The sequence below is a fragment of the Vanessa cardui genome, chromosome 28 (assembly GCF_905220365.1).
Source record: "Vanessa cardui chromosome 28, ilVanCard2.1, whole genome shotgun sequence".
NCBI classification, from domain to species: domain Eukaryota; kingdom Metazoa; phylum Arthropoda; class Insecta; order Lepidoptera; family Nymphalidae; genus Vanessa; species Vanessa cardui.
The window spans coordinates 3755807-3770079 of NC_061150.1; the positions used below are offsets into that span (position 1 = coordinate 3755807).

General features: G+C 32.9%; 1 long non-coding RNA gene across 1 annotated transcript; it reads left to right on the top strand.

Annotated features, from left to right (window-relative positions):
• The first annotated feature begins 6706 nt into the window (after positions 1–6706).
• LOC124541766 lies at positions 6707–9366 on the top strand. The gene is made up of 3 exons (XR_006967266.1): positions 6707–6853; positions 8431–8510; positions 9301–9366. It is a non-coding gene; the product is annotated as an uncharacterized LOC124541766 (long non-coding RNA).
• The last annotated feature ends 4907 nt before the right edge of the window (positions 9367–14273 follow it).

The following is a 14273-nucleotide window of genomic DNA, read 5'->3' on the forward strand; positions in this document are numbered from 1 at the left end:
AGAAAAATTCTCCTGGAACTTTTCAGAGAGTGTCCATGGCAAGAGTGCAGCAGATGGTATTGGCGCCACGTGTAAAAGATCTGCTGATGCTGTCGTTGCCGCAGGAGATGTTGATAGTTTGGAATCATTTATAGAATCTATGCGTCAAAGATGTCCTTCAATCACATTATTTACAGTTGATGATGATGCAATTACAGAAATGACTAACAATATTCTGAAAGACGCCAAAAATTTGAAAAGTTTTACTGGCACCCTAAAAATACATCAGATTAAAGGGAAAATATCACGAAGCCCTTTGGGATTGCCACAAGGCACTGCCAAACTTATAATGAAGAGCTTAAGCTGCTTTTGTGAAGAAGAATGCCAGCATTTTAACCTATTAGTTATGAGCTACGAAGTGGCAAAACTTCGCGTCAAGGATGTCTACACAGACTCCGATTCCGAAGACGATATCCCGCTAGCTCATATTTCACAGAATAATGACTGCATTACAGAAACTGACCTTTCAAGACCATTTGAAAATTCTAAGACTGGTTTTGAGAATACTGCGGAACCTAGGCGGCCAACAGCAATCATATTATAACAATGGTGATTACGTTTTAGTTAAGTTTATTGCCAGAAACAGGGAATATCGTTATGATGCTGTTGTTAATAAAGTAGATAATGACGACGGCGAACTAACAGTGACTTATATGAAAATTTGTGATAACAAGGGTTACAAGTTCAGAATTTATGATATGTCTGATGTCAGTTTTGACCAAATATTGGAAAAGTTGCCTGATCCGAACGTAACCGTAAAAGGAAGTAGATTATTTTTTAGTTTTCCAAAATTAGTACCGGTCTTTGAGAAATAAGAGATGTTCCCTGGATGGTAAGATTGATTTTTAGTAATATACCTACCGTGTTATTGATGATAATTTTAAGATACTTGAAAAGTACAAGTGTTTCCTAGTTGTAATCCAAAATGTTTATTGTGATAATTAGTTAACAGAGGTAATTTTTTTTGTTCATTTGCAATAACTAAATGGTGACTTATGTCATACAATCAGTATTTTAGAAAGACTGTTAAAGTAAGAAGTTGATTTTAGCCAGTTTTTCACAAATGTTATAAAAAGTTTACTCTAAAGTCTAGTCTAAGTTACACATTGTAATAAAAATAAAGCTTTGATTACACTACTCAACACTTAAAAATATCTGACCCAATTCATATTAATTCATAATAAGCTTGACCAATATAAAAATACTGTATGCATTTTATTTCGATATCACATCTGGTTATAGGGATAAATTTTTTTTTTTTTTTACCTACCTACAAAAGTTAAAATGCGGGTAGTCCGGAAACTTATTACTTTTGCAAATGGAACATAGTGCATTTGTTAGTATATTAACTGACTTCTAAAATGTCGCGAGTGTGTGTCGCAAAACAACAACAAGTAACAGTCCTGATTTATTTTGCTATATTTGTTGCGAGTTTACGGCGAAATCGAAAAAAAAAAACACTTTCGGACTAAATAAACAGTGCTATCAAGCTTATTTTAACCGTGTAATAAAGAATCAAGATAAGTCATGGGTTCCTAAAGTGTGCTGCTTAAGATGTTATACATATCTCAATGGTTGGTGTAAGGGAACAACTAAAAAAATGCCATTTGGTACGCCAATGGTGCCAACGAATCATGCCGTCGATTGTTATTTTTGTTTAACGCAATTAAAGGGGTTTTCTGAAAAATCAAAACGAAGTATTAAGTATACCAACGTGCCATCTGTAATAAAACCTCAGCCACATTCTGACGAGTTACCTGTTCCTGGGTGCCCAGTGAATTTAATTCAGACAGTTGTAGTAGACTCGAGTTCGACGGATAGTGAGAATAGCGAGGACCCCCCATATGTCCCAAAATGTGCATCTGAGCCACTTTTATTGAATCAAACAAGGCTTAATGACTTAATAAGAGAATTAAATTTACCCATTGATAAGGCAGAATTATCGACATCCAGATTACAGCAATGGAATCTATGTGAATCCGATGTGAAGGTATATTTTTATCGTAAACGACATAGCTCACTGGTTCCGTATATTCTAAAGAAGATGGCTTAGTTTTTTGCAATGATGTAAATGGATTAATGGCACAGCTTGGGCAAAATCATGTAGCTTCTGAATGGCGTTTATTTATTGATTCCTCAAAAAGTAGCTTGAAAGCAGTATTGTTGCATAATGGAAATGAGTTACCGTCCTTGCCCCTCGCTTATAGTGCTAATTTGAAAGAAACTTATGACGTTATGAAACTTTTATTAAAAAAAATTAAATACAGAGATCATAAATGGCCAGTTTGTGCAGATCTTAAAGTTTTTGCTTTGTTAACAGGCTTGCAGTCAGGCTATACAAAATATTGTTGTTTTCTTTGCGAGTGGGATAGCTCGGCTATCAAGCTCAACATTTTATTAAAAAAGATTGGCCATTACGTCACTCTCTAGTAGTGGGCCAGAAAAACGTAAAATTTGAACCATTGGTTGAGCAAAATAAAATAATTTTGCCGGCATTGCACATCAAATTGGGGCTCATAAAAAAAATTGTGAAAAAAATATGCAAAGAAGGTGCTGCTTTCCAGTTTCTCAAGCAAAAGTTTCCTAAGCTTAGTGACGCGAAAATTAAAGGGGGTGTTTTCGTAGGTCCAGACATAAAAAAGCTGATTCAAGATCCATATTTTATATCTGCTCTCAATAATATTGAAAAACAAGCATGGAACGCTTTTGTCGATGTCACTAACAATTTCCTTGGTAACAAGAAATCTGAAGATTTTCACGAAAAAATAAAAGTTTTATTGGACTGCTACTATAAAATGGGATGCAATATGTCACTTAAGTTGCATTTTCTTCACTCGCATTTGGACTTTTTCCCTGAAAATATGGGATCAGTTAGTGACGAACATGGCGAACGCTTACACCAAGATGTTGTTTTTGAAAAGCGATTTCAAGGCAGATGGGAGCCTGCTATGCTCGCGGATTACTGTTGGAGCCTTATTAGAGAGACCCCTGCTACTGAGTACAAGAAAAAGCCAGCCACTCCTAAAAAACTACGCAATTTCAATTAAAATTAGAATAAAATTATGGAAAATTCGTGATTTCGGACATGGATGTTTATCTGGACATTGAGATGTGATGGTGTGTGTGTATATTTGCATATTTTTATTACTTTAGTGGCAAGAAATAGTAATCACATAATGCGACCTCAGATAAAATCAAAAGTTGAAAATTTGTTGAGTAGTGTTATTTAAACAAACAATAATACTAGTTTTTGTTCATAAAAATACTCCCCTGGTTGGTCACAACAATCCCCTGTCACAATTTTGCACAAAACCGTCCATAACTCAAAAACCAAGAGGAAAATGTGTGGGCTTCTTTAAGAAATATATTTGATATACTATTGACTTTCTTTTGATTGATTGACAGACATTCTCAACATTTAATAAAATTTGCTTAGGACAGTCTTGTATGGATGAATTTCCAAATAGCAGAGAAAAACCCATACATCGGTAAAAGCAGCAAAAGGAGGTTCAATAAGAAAAAAAAGAAGGAATAAAAAGTTTTTCAGGCACACTGAATAGACCGTTACCAGTTGCCTATTTATACATAATTGTCTGACACTGAATAGTTTGAACTGCTTCTTTGACTCATCTGTGAGTTATGGCATCATTTTCAATTAGGTACTTTGGATTAACCACAAACACATCCTACATATCGTCGATGTATGATGTATAAAGCTAGCAACTCAGAAGATGAACCACTAAACATTTTCAGATCTCGGGTCAATGAGAAGCCTCAAGAAACACTACAGCGTTCTGTATATACCAGTATTAAAACCAAACTGCAAAAGAATGATTCAAAGGCCTCAATGTCTGAAAAGAGAACAGTCTTCAATGGGGATATTAAGCTGGTTAAACTTCAAGATACAATAACAGAATATTTTTATGCTGCAATGTGCTGGAGTTCAAGAAAGTGATGAACTTCAAGGTATATTTTATATAATCAGTGATGAATCTAGAAAGATCAGAATTAACGATCATTATATATATATTTTTTTTATCAACTGGGATCGGGTTTCCAATAAATATAGTGTACAGGTTTTAGTTACCTTTTACATTAAATATTTTTATAATGTTTTTGTATCTTTCATTAAGTATTCAGTAGTGATTAAAAAAAAAAAAACAGTAAAGTTATAGATATATTTGTTTTGATGGAAAGGAAAACTAAGAACCTTTTTATGTTTTGTACTAGTTGTAGAAACATTAAATTTTATAAACAAAAAATCTGCTAAGTAATAAAGTCTGATTATAAATAATTCACAATTAAAAGTAAAATAAATAAATAAAGTTGTTTCTTAAAGATAACCCTGTTTATTATATGTCTATCTATCTTCCCTGTCCACAAAGTAACCTTCCCTGTGCACTAGTCTCTACCCTGTACAGAGCATTTATCCTAGTTATAAATTGAGGTAAAATCAACATATGGACTGGCCACTCTGTAAATGTTTTTAACCTTTCACAAAAAAGATGTATACTTAAGTAAAAATAGTTAAAAAAAATGATATATCTGTTTTATATGTTTATAAAGTATCCATCCCTGAGTCTCTACCCTGTACTGATTATTTATTCTGGCCACAAATGAGATAAAACCAACCAACCAAAAAACTGTCTGGCCACTTTGTAAATGTTGTCAGCTTAAAAGTTTCCATAAAAAAATATAGTAAAGTAAAAATATTTTAAAAAAATCCTTTGTCACTTCATACAAAATATTACCTTACATACACACCTTAATTAGAATCAATGAAACTGGGCTTTGCTGAAAACAACTTCATATACATAACCTATACCCATAATAGATTTATGCTTAAGATAGCATAGCTACTTCTATATACGTATTGCTCATTAACAACTGTCAGACTTAACGTGGGAATGTATATGATTCCTTCAATATCACTATATCAGATACCGACTGTAATTCTATAATACTGAATATACAAAAGTGTGGTCATGAAAGAAAATAAAACAAAATTTATTATTAAAATTTTTAATTGTCCTTTTTCTAACATATTGCACTAATAATTAAAACATTAGTAGTTGTAATTTTACTTATTATAAGTATAATTTTTTTTTTTTATGGTTTTATGTTTACATTTTGAAACAGTGAGTTTACCTACTTTTAAATAAACCATCAGGGGTAGTCGCTCATCTCTTACAATAAGAATATATCTTAATAATTTACACACAAGTTAACATGATCATTTAATAAAATTAAAAAAAGTAAAATTCGTGGCTTTCATATAGTTCAATAATATTATTATTTTACACTATTAATCCAGATTCTATAACTATATTCGTATGAAAGAATATAATTTATGAAGAACTCATTTCATTTAAATAAATAAGTTTATATTTATAACTTAAGCATTGAAATTTGTGAATCTACTTGATTGTTTTCAGTTGTATTATGTTTTCAAATTTTTCATAAATTAATTAAGTAATTCTCAGATACTTTTACCCTACATATTATACAGCAGTACATTTTAGAGGTCCGTCAATCAAGTAACAACTATTCTCTTACTTCTATGTCGTGAAGTTATGAAAAAACCTCTACTAGCGACGAATACATTGAAAACGACATAGTTGTAAATACGGAATTTCTTCGTAGTTGTGCACTTTTAAATAATTAACGAAGTATTAAAAAAAGACAGATAAAACCTTACCTTCTTTTGTAGCCTGATCAAATCTAGTTTAAATCAGGTAGGAAACAGTTAAAAACATACTTAAAATACCTTCTTAATTTTCTCGTCAAAACAGTGCTTCCAAGAAGGCACTAGAAACTAAAACCGAATATTAGGCTAACCTAATATAATTAACCGAATATATATAGTAATAGGTAAAGAACTGCGGATGGCATTCACTAATTTATAAACTGTATACCGAGATAAACAATTAATACTGAATGCAAAATGCGAATCAACAGTCAACACTATGAAATTGGATTACGTTTCGGATCCATAATACATAATACATATTACATATTTCATAGGCCATACAGATAGATAATATAAATCACAGATAACGTTCAACTTTTTTAGAGCCAATAATCGATAATAATCAGATTGTACGATTCGAATCAGTATAATCGCTCAGCAGTCACGGCAAATTTTCTAGAATTTAAAAAATCATGTAAATATTATCTTGTAATTAACTGCGTTCATAAAATAACAAAACACCGAATTATTAAAAATTTTAATATATTTACTTAAAAATAAATTGTTTACTTTTTAAAACAGTTCAGTAATGATCGAGTGGCTAATCGAGATGGCTTATTTTTACTATTATTTTGCAAGAAAATAATAAAATGTAACTTTCATTTCATTTAATATGGAATTAGATGAATTTTCACTTATAATTATTTCTTAAAAGTTTGTAAATTATAAAAAATAAATTAAAAAATTTTTAATAAAATATAGCGAAAATTATATTTCACGGTTCACAATATTTCGACAGATTACAATCTCTCTCATCAGATTGTAATCTAATGAATTTAATAATCTTAAGGTGAGTTATTTATTATAGCACTTATTATCGAGTAAAACAATATTTTAATCGATTTCTTAATATCTTAATGTTGGTGCTACTGATTTATGTTCTTACATCCGACTCCTCCAGAATTTTTATCGTTCTATTCAATTTTACCCCCTGCGCTCGCCCGTCGTGTTCTTAGATATCTTTCTATCTCGAATTTGATCAGTTTTATTTCTTTAGTACATTCTATTGCTTTTATTTTATTAAAATAAAGGTGCAGATTATAAATGTTACCAAAGATTCATAACGTGAGTTAACATTTTTTATTTTATTTATAAGAATATATTTTTTTAATCTTATTGATTTTTGTTGTCTATAACTTCAATCTGAATCCAAAGAATTTATTAAATAGTGTTACAGTAATTGTTAAAGCTGTTACAATCAAATATTTCTTAAACCAAATATTTTACATTTCAAAATGATTGTGAACTGTTAAAGTTCGTTACAAAATCGAAACTACCCTCAACTTTGTACATTTTGTTACATCACATATTCGAAATTTGATTTAATAATGTTTATGGTTGTATAATATGGTATACGGTTGGAAATAAAATACAATTTAACAATTATAAGATTAATTTTAATAACGGCTGCGTGCAAGCGGTATTTCGATGGTTGTAATGCTAATTAGCCATGTTTTGCTCCATGTGGTGTAAGGTAAAATTATAACGTAATTTCTACTTCGCCATTTTTCTCTTGCTATTCTTCCGACATGATCGAATCATGCAGACTTGTAATTTTTATCAAGATTTAATATATTTTTTCTAAGACTACTTGCTATAAGCGTGTGCATCTTAACCCATGATTGCGGGTTCGAACCCAGGCAGGCACCGCTGATTCATGTGCTTAATTTGTCTTTATAATTCACCTCGTGCTTAGCGGTGAAGGAAAACATCGTGAGGAAACCTGCATGTGACAAATTTCATAGAAATTCTGCCACATGTGTATTCCGCCAACCCGCATTGGAACAGCGTGGTGGAATATGTTTCAAAGCTTCTACTCAAAGGGAGAGGAGGCCTTTAGTCCAGCAGTGGGAAGTTACAGGCTGTTGTTGTTGATAAAGAAATATAATAAAAGCTAGTAGTCGCTTTCGCTTCGCTCGCCTTTTAGTGTTGGTTGTCATGCAAGAGGAACATAGTAGCGTATGTATTTTTTTGTAATTCAAGTTAGCTTCATAATAAATTGCATCAAATTCGGTTCAGCGGCTTGGTCGTGAAAGAACATCAGACAGACAGACAAGACAGTTACGTTTACATTCATAATGTTACTATAGATATCTTTTTTGCAATTATTTATTTATTTATTATTTATTGCACCCAATCGTAAAACTAAAAAATAACATTTTTGTTACATAAAAGTTACATGAGGTGCAACAGGCCTTATCATAGGATCATAATGTTGATATAAATGGGAAGGGTACAGTAAATTTATACTTATATGTAGTATAAATACATAATAAAATAGTACACAATACACAAATAACAATAAATATATATAATATAAATATACATATATACTACATTAAATTACTTTAATAACTTATACTCCAAAATATATTTTTTATATCTTTTTTTATAACACACTCATAAGCTTACACTATTTTATATGTACATAATGTGTTATGATAGTTTATGGATAAATTGAACCAGCCTAGTTACAAGTTAATTTGAAATAAGGGACGGTAAAAATGTGTCAGTGTTAACAACTACAGGGATTTTTATTATCAGCCAATCTTTAGCTGTTTTTAATATTAAAAAAGCATTCAAAGTAATAAAACAATCATATGTAGATTTGTATATAATAAATATAATATGTTTTTTTCCAGATTATAACGAGCTGCTTTACAGACAACTACGGCAGGTGGCTAACATATCTACATGATCCTGGCTGATTTACTTCAAATGTGTGAGTATATGTTCAGTTTTATCAAGGAGTTCAAACTGTTACTTTATTCAAACATTCAATATAATATAAGCAAAACAAATGCCTACAAATTGAGCAATATAATATTTTTATGCCAGTTAATAGGTTTAGTTATAATAATAATAAGTTATTAAGTTAAGTTTGTTTATTGATTATCAATAAACAGTGGTCAACAGCACCATTACCACTATTACCATTGGCACTAAGTAATATTCCCACTATCCATCCCTTACATCACTAATGTGTCAACCTTGGCCAAACCACCCTCACCACCTAAAATGATTTGTATGACATGAAAAAATAAGTTAATTTTATATTAATATGACTACAAAATTTTAGCTTCAAAGCCATAATGATTTTACATTGGCAAACAAATTCATTCTTGTTGGTAGGGCTTTGTGCAAGCCGCCTGGGTCAACGTGGTACCTACCCGCCTGGGTAGGTACCACGCCAGTTATTCTACCGCCAAATAACAGTACTCGGTATCGTTGTGTTCCGGTTTGAAGGGTGAGTGAGCCAGTGTAACTACAGACACAAGGGACATTACATCGTAGTTCCCAAGGTTGGTGGCATATTGACGATGTAAGGAATAGTTAATATTATTTACAGCGTCATTGTCTATGGGTGATAGTGACCACTTACCATCAGGTGGCCATATGCTCGTCCGCAAACCTATTCCATAAAAAAAAATCAATCTTCTTTTTCTAATAACGATAATGTTAAGATTTTGAAAACATCAATGTTTCTAATTGGTTTTTAATTTACATTTCAGAAAGAGAACAAAGTCATGAGTGAAAGAATTTGGAAGTCTTCGCACTTATGACATCTGTGAGTAAAAGTTATATTATTAATTGTTTATGAAGGACTACGAACCTGTTAACTTTTTACGATTCAAATTAATTATTTATTTATATGTATAAAACTGGAGTGTCTGTTTGTAATATTGAAATAGCCCTTTTTTACGCAATGCATATCGGGGGGCACGGCAGTACTCCAGCCAAGTCTAGAGCAAAACCACATATAAAGGAAAAAATATAAAAACATTAAAAAATAATATAACATAGAAAACAATTTTATATTTGCGGTTTAGCAAGAACATTGTGTATGGATTTTGACTGCATTATTAAGTTTGTTCGTTGTGTAAGCATTCAATTGGATGAATACATACGTACATACGTACATACATACATACGTATAATTAATACAAATTAATACATAAAGTTCATAATTCGTTAAATTAATAAAGTTAAAACTCCATTGTATTGCGATAAATATTGTATGCGCGCACGATAGATGGCGTTGTACCTGTATGAATCGCGCTGTGGTTTCGATACAGAGCGCAGTCTAAGGAGTACTTTAAAATAATTTGATTGTTCATTTCATCTCATTTGAGCAGAGATGGCCCAGTGAGCAGAGATGGCCCAGTGGTTAGAACGCGTGCATCTTAACTGATGATTGCGGGTTCAAACCCAGGCAAGCACCGCTGCTTGATGTGCTTAATTTGTCTTTATAATTCATCTCGTGCTCAGCGGTGAAGGAAAACATCGTGAGGAAACCTGCATAATGCACAAATCTCATAGAAATTCTGCCACATGTGTATTCCACCAACCCGCATTGGAACAGCGTGGTGGAATATGTTCCAAACCTTCTCCTAAAAGGGAGAGGAGGCCTTTAGCCCAGCAGTGGGAATTTACAGGCTGTTGTTGTTCATTTGATAACGCCATCTATCTAGAATATTAATATATATAAAGAAAACTATTGATGCAATTACTAAGTGTTGATTTCTAACTACATAATAATTGAAATAGGACTTGGCTATTATGAGATCTCAAAACTTTTTACGATGGAAAGACTGCAGCGAGAGGCTTGGCATTTTTTTAAATTTAATATTTTGGTGGGATGTATGTATACACGGTACGTATACTAAAATAACATTTTTTTTCAATTTTTGTCAGTCTGTCTGTCTCTTTGTTTGTTCCGGCTAATCTCTGGAACGGCTGGACCGATTTTGACGGGACTTTCACTGGCCGATAACTGATATAATAAGGAGTAACTTACGCTACAATAATATATTTTTTTTGTTAAATTCAAACGCGTACAAGATTGTGGGCACAGCTATTTTTGTTATATAAAGAATGATAATATGGAACCCAATTACAGTGTTGCTTACTTTTCATCTAAATCGATCCTGATAGGAGTTGGGTTAGAAACACACATACAGAAGATTCATATGTGTATTGTTGAATGAAATCCTGCAGCAATTCTCCTTCTAACCCCAATCTTGCTCACTGAGGTGTTACACTGGCTAACTCTTCGAACCGGAACAAAACTATACTAAGTGTTACCATTTGGTGGAAGAGTATCTGATGGGTGGGTGGTACCTATACTACCCAAAGGCTTGCTAAAAGACTACATAGTAAAAAAGACTTCGCACCATTTGCAAGACTGTCACTTGTTTCTTTCAAAAAGAAAATGATTTCATTTTATAGTGCTTCTATAAAGGTTTTATATTTTATTTCCACCACCAGTTTCCAGGTGAAACCATTAAGTATGGAAGGAATGCTTCGCTTCACTTCACTGCGCGACTGCTGTTCGTGATGTCGAGTTGAGTTTGATAACAAGTTAAATTAAATAAACCTTATTTTACGGCTAAATGTAATTAATAATAATAATAAATATTGGACAACATCACATACATTACTCTGATCCCAATGTAAGTAGCTGAAGCACTTGTGTTATAGAAAATCAGAAGCAACGTCACCACCAAAAACACCCAGACCCGAGACAACATAGAAAATTATTGAACTTTTTTACATTGCCTCGGCCGGGAATCGAACCCGGGACGTCGGAGTGGCGTAAAATATTTTTTGCTATGCATGCAGTGGTCCTATAATTGAAGGAGCACACTACTTGTGTAACTATTATACTGTTTTATTTTGAGAATGTGTACTTACGGGGTTATCCTTTGTTGGACTCATATAAATAAAATAAATAATGTATACATACAATAATATTACAGCTTCTGTTTGTAAAATTAAAATAACCGCTTTTTACCAAATGCACTAACGGAACATATACCAAAATAACATCTATTTATTTTCAAATTTTGTTAGTATCTGTTTGTTCCGGCTAATCTGTGTAATGATTGGACCGATTTTGATGGGATTTTTACGGCAGATAGTTGATGTAATCATTACATAGCATAAAACCGAGTCGCTAACCGCTGTCTGTACCTACCTATATATGCTTTCAAATTACGCAACGGATAGTGATGCGGTTTCTTTTATTAAATAGGACTCGAAAGGGAGGTTTTTGTGTATTATTTTAAAGTTTGTAAAGTGATGTAAATAAATATATATTTTGTAGATATTTAGTATCAGTATTTTACCCGTGCGAAGTCGCTAGTTAGAAGTAACTTAGGTTACAACGACGTCTCTGGCATAGCAAGTATTAATAATTATTTTTATTAATTCTTCTTATCTATATCTTTTATTCGATTTGGGTTTAGTTTCTTGTTGCAGTTCGTTTTGTGTCGTGAACAATTTGATTGGTTTGTTGAGCAAACTTTGTTGTTGGCAATCTTTTATCCTGCTCTTATGTGTGACAGAACTTCATGATTGGTTGAATAGTTATGACGTGGCCGGTTCTTCTCGGCAGAATCTACATTCCAAACCGGTAGTATCACTGATATGGTTGATAAATGACGATTCAAAGGTGCTTGTAAAAGCCTACTTGAATATTTTGATTTTGATATTTTGATCTTGTGGAAGCGTAGAAGAAAAAAAACTCATTTGATTGGTCAGCAGAGCGCCGTCAAGTGGCGACTGGGAATGTTAACTCTGAAACAAACATTGTGTTCTATTGTTCTCTGTCATTCTGTGTCTAGCATTACTTAAACCAACCGAATTACAGCGACACAAGATGGCTGTTCGTGGCAAAATAGGTGAAATGGTGTTACTGATCCGGCGAGGCTGCTCTAAGCTCGACTAACTATTGAGATGTTTGAAGTACTCAAGATAGGTATCATTTTTGGTCCGGATTAACGTTCGAGGTTCAATGAATTTGGTTGACTCCAGATTTTATCTTGACACAGATTAAAAAATAAATAAATTGTATTTTAAATTATCTTTGTAAATTAAGATTATGCAAAGTTGACTTTCGTATATGATGTTCTGACATATAGCGTGATATTGCGCGTTGTTTGGTTTTATTCCTTTGATATCGCTGTACTTTGAATTGAATGCCGCTTGACCTTGATCTGAGATGTAACAGTGCTTTGTCAATATGAACACATTACTTGCAATGTCAAAATTTATATATAGCTGTTACGTTTCGTGGGAAGTTTTGAAACAGTTCCGTTTATCATTATTTCAAAGGACAAAAATTTTGGTGTACGTAAATTTCTACCAAATTAGGAATGTGGTTGATGCTAACAGTCCGTACAATCGTCAGAGGCTTGTCTTGATGCTTGGCTGATACTTAGCGGGATTTATATGAAGTTAATGGAGAATCAGGCATACTTGATAGAGAGGCAGGGCGCCCACATGATCTGGCAACTCGGCCACACAATGGAGTAAAACTTTCGTTGTTGTTTGTAAAAGAAGGCTGGCTTGGCGATCACGTTTTTTGATTGTATGAAACTTTCTTGCTTTACGTTGTTCAGACGACTGCTGAATTTCACCGTCGGACATCTTGTCAAAATACGAAATTTCACTCGGACCACCTTGATGTCCGAAAATAAACAACAGCGCAATTTTAACGACATTTTCTACCTCGCACAACCACTCTGTGGAACCAACTTTCGTCGGTGATTTTTCCGAACCGATACGACATAGGAACTTTCAAGAAAAGAGCGTACTCCTTCATTAAAGGTCGGCAACGCATCTGCAAGCCCCCCGGTATTGCAAATGTCCATAGACGGTGGTAATCACATTCATCATATGAGCCTCCTGTTCATATGTTTATAATTTTGTAGCGTTGATCAAGTAAGTCGACCACTCCCAAATTGAACTTTTAAAACAAAACCAGCGTTATGGTCCTGTTCATCTAGAAGAGTTTAATGTTTTTAATGTTATCGAAGTCTCACTTTATGTTTTAGATCTGACACCTAATAATATTCCATCTTTTGATACTTTGTTCAAAAACTTTAAGCTATCTCTGATATAGTACACTGGTTAAGCATAAATAATGTAATACTATATAATAAAGGAAAAACAAAAATTGTAATATTTATTTCAGCAAATGAGGAAAATGTAAAAGCTGAAATCGACGATTGGCGGGTAGACTGAGTTGTGCCGCATTTGCAGTCAAAAAAATTCGATTAGCATATTTCATTATCGGTTCAAAATGCTTCTGTTGCCAAATTGATAAAATGAAATGGTTGTGTGCCAAATGTTAGTATCTAATTAGTGTTAATGATTGACAGCGCACATCTTGCGAATGAAACGATTGCGTCTTGGCTAATTCTATTCATTTTCAAAATAAGTATGTATTTAATTGATGAGATACAAACAAAAGACACGCTGAATTTCTTTCGCTGGTTCTTCTCAGGTCACGGTGTTTTCTTCTCCGAACCGGTGGTGGTGTTTACTTTGACTATCAATAAATAAGTGTAATGCTTCTATATGGAATTAATGGGAACTCGTGAGTTGAGTTTGAAAAAAATATTGCTGAACTGTCAACTCTTCAAAAATTCGTAAACTGTCTTGATAGTAAATTGCCTCTTAGTAGTCTATTTTTGGCTTT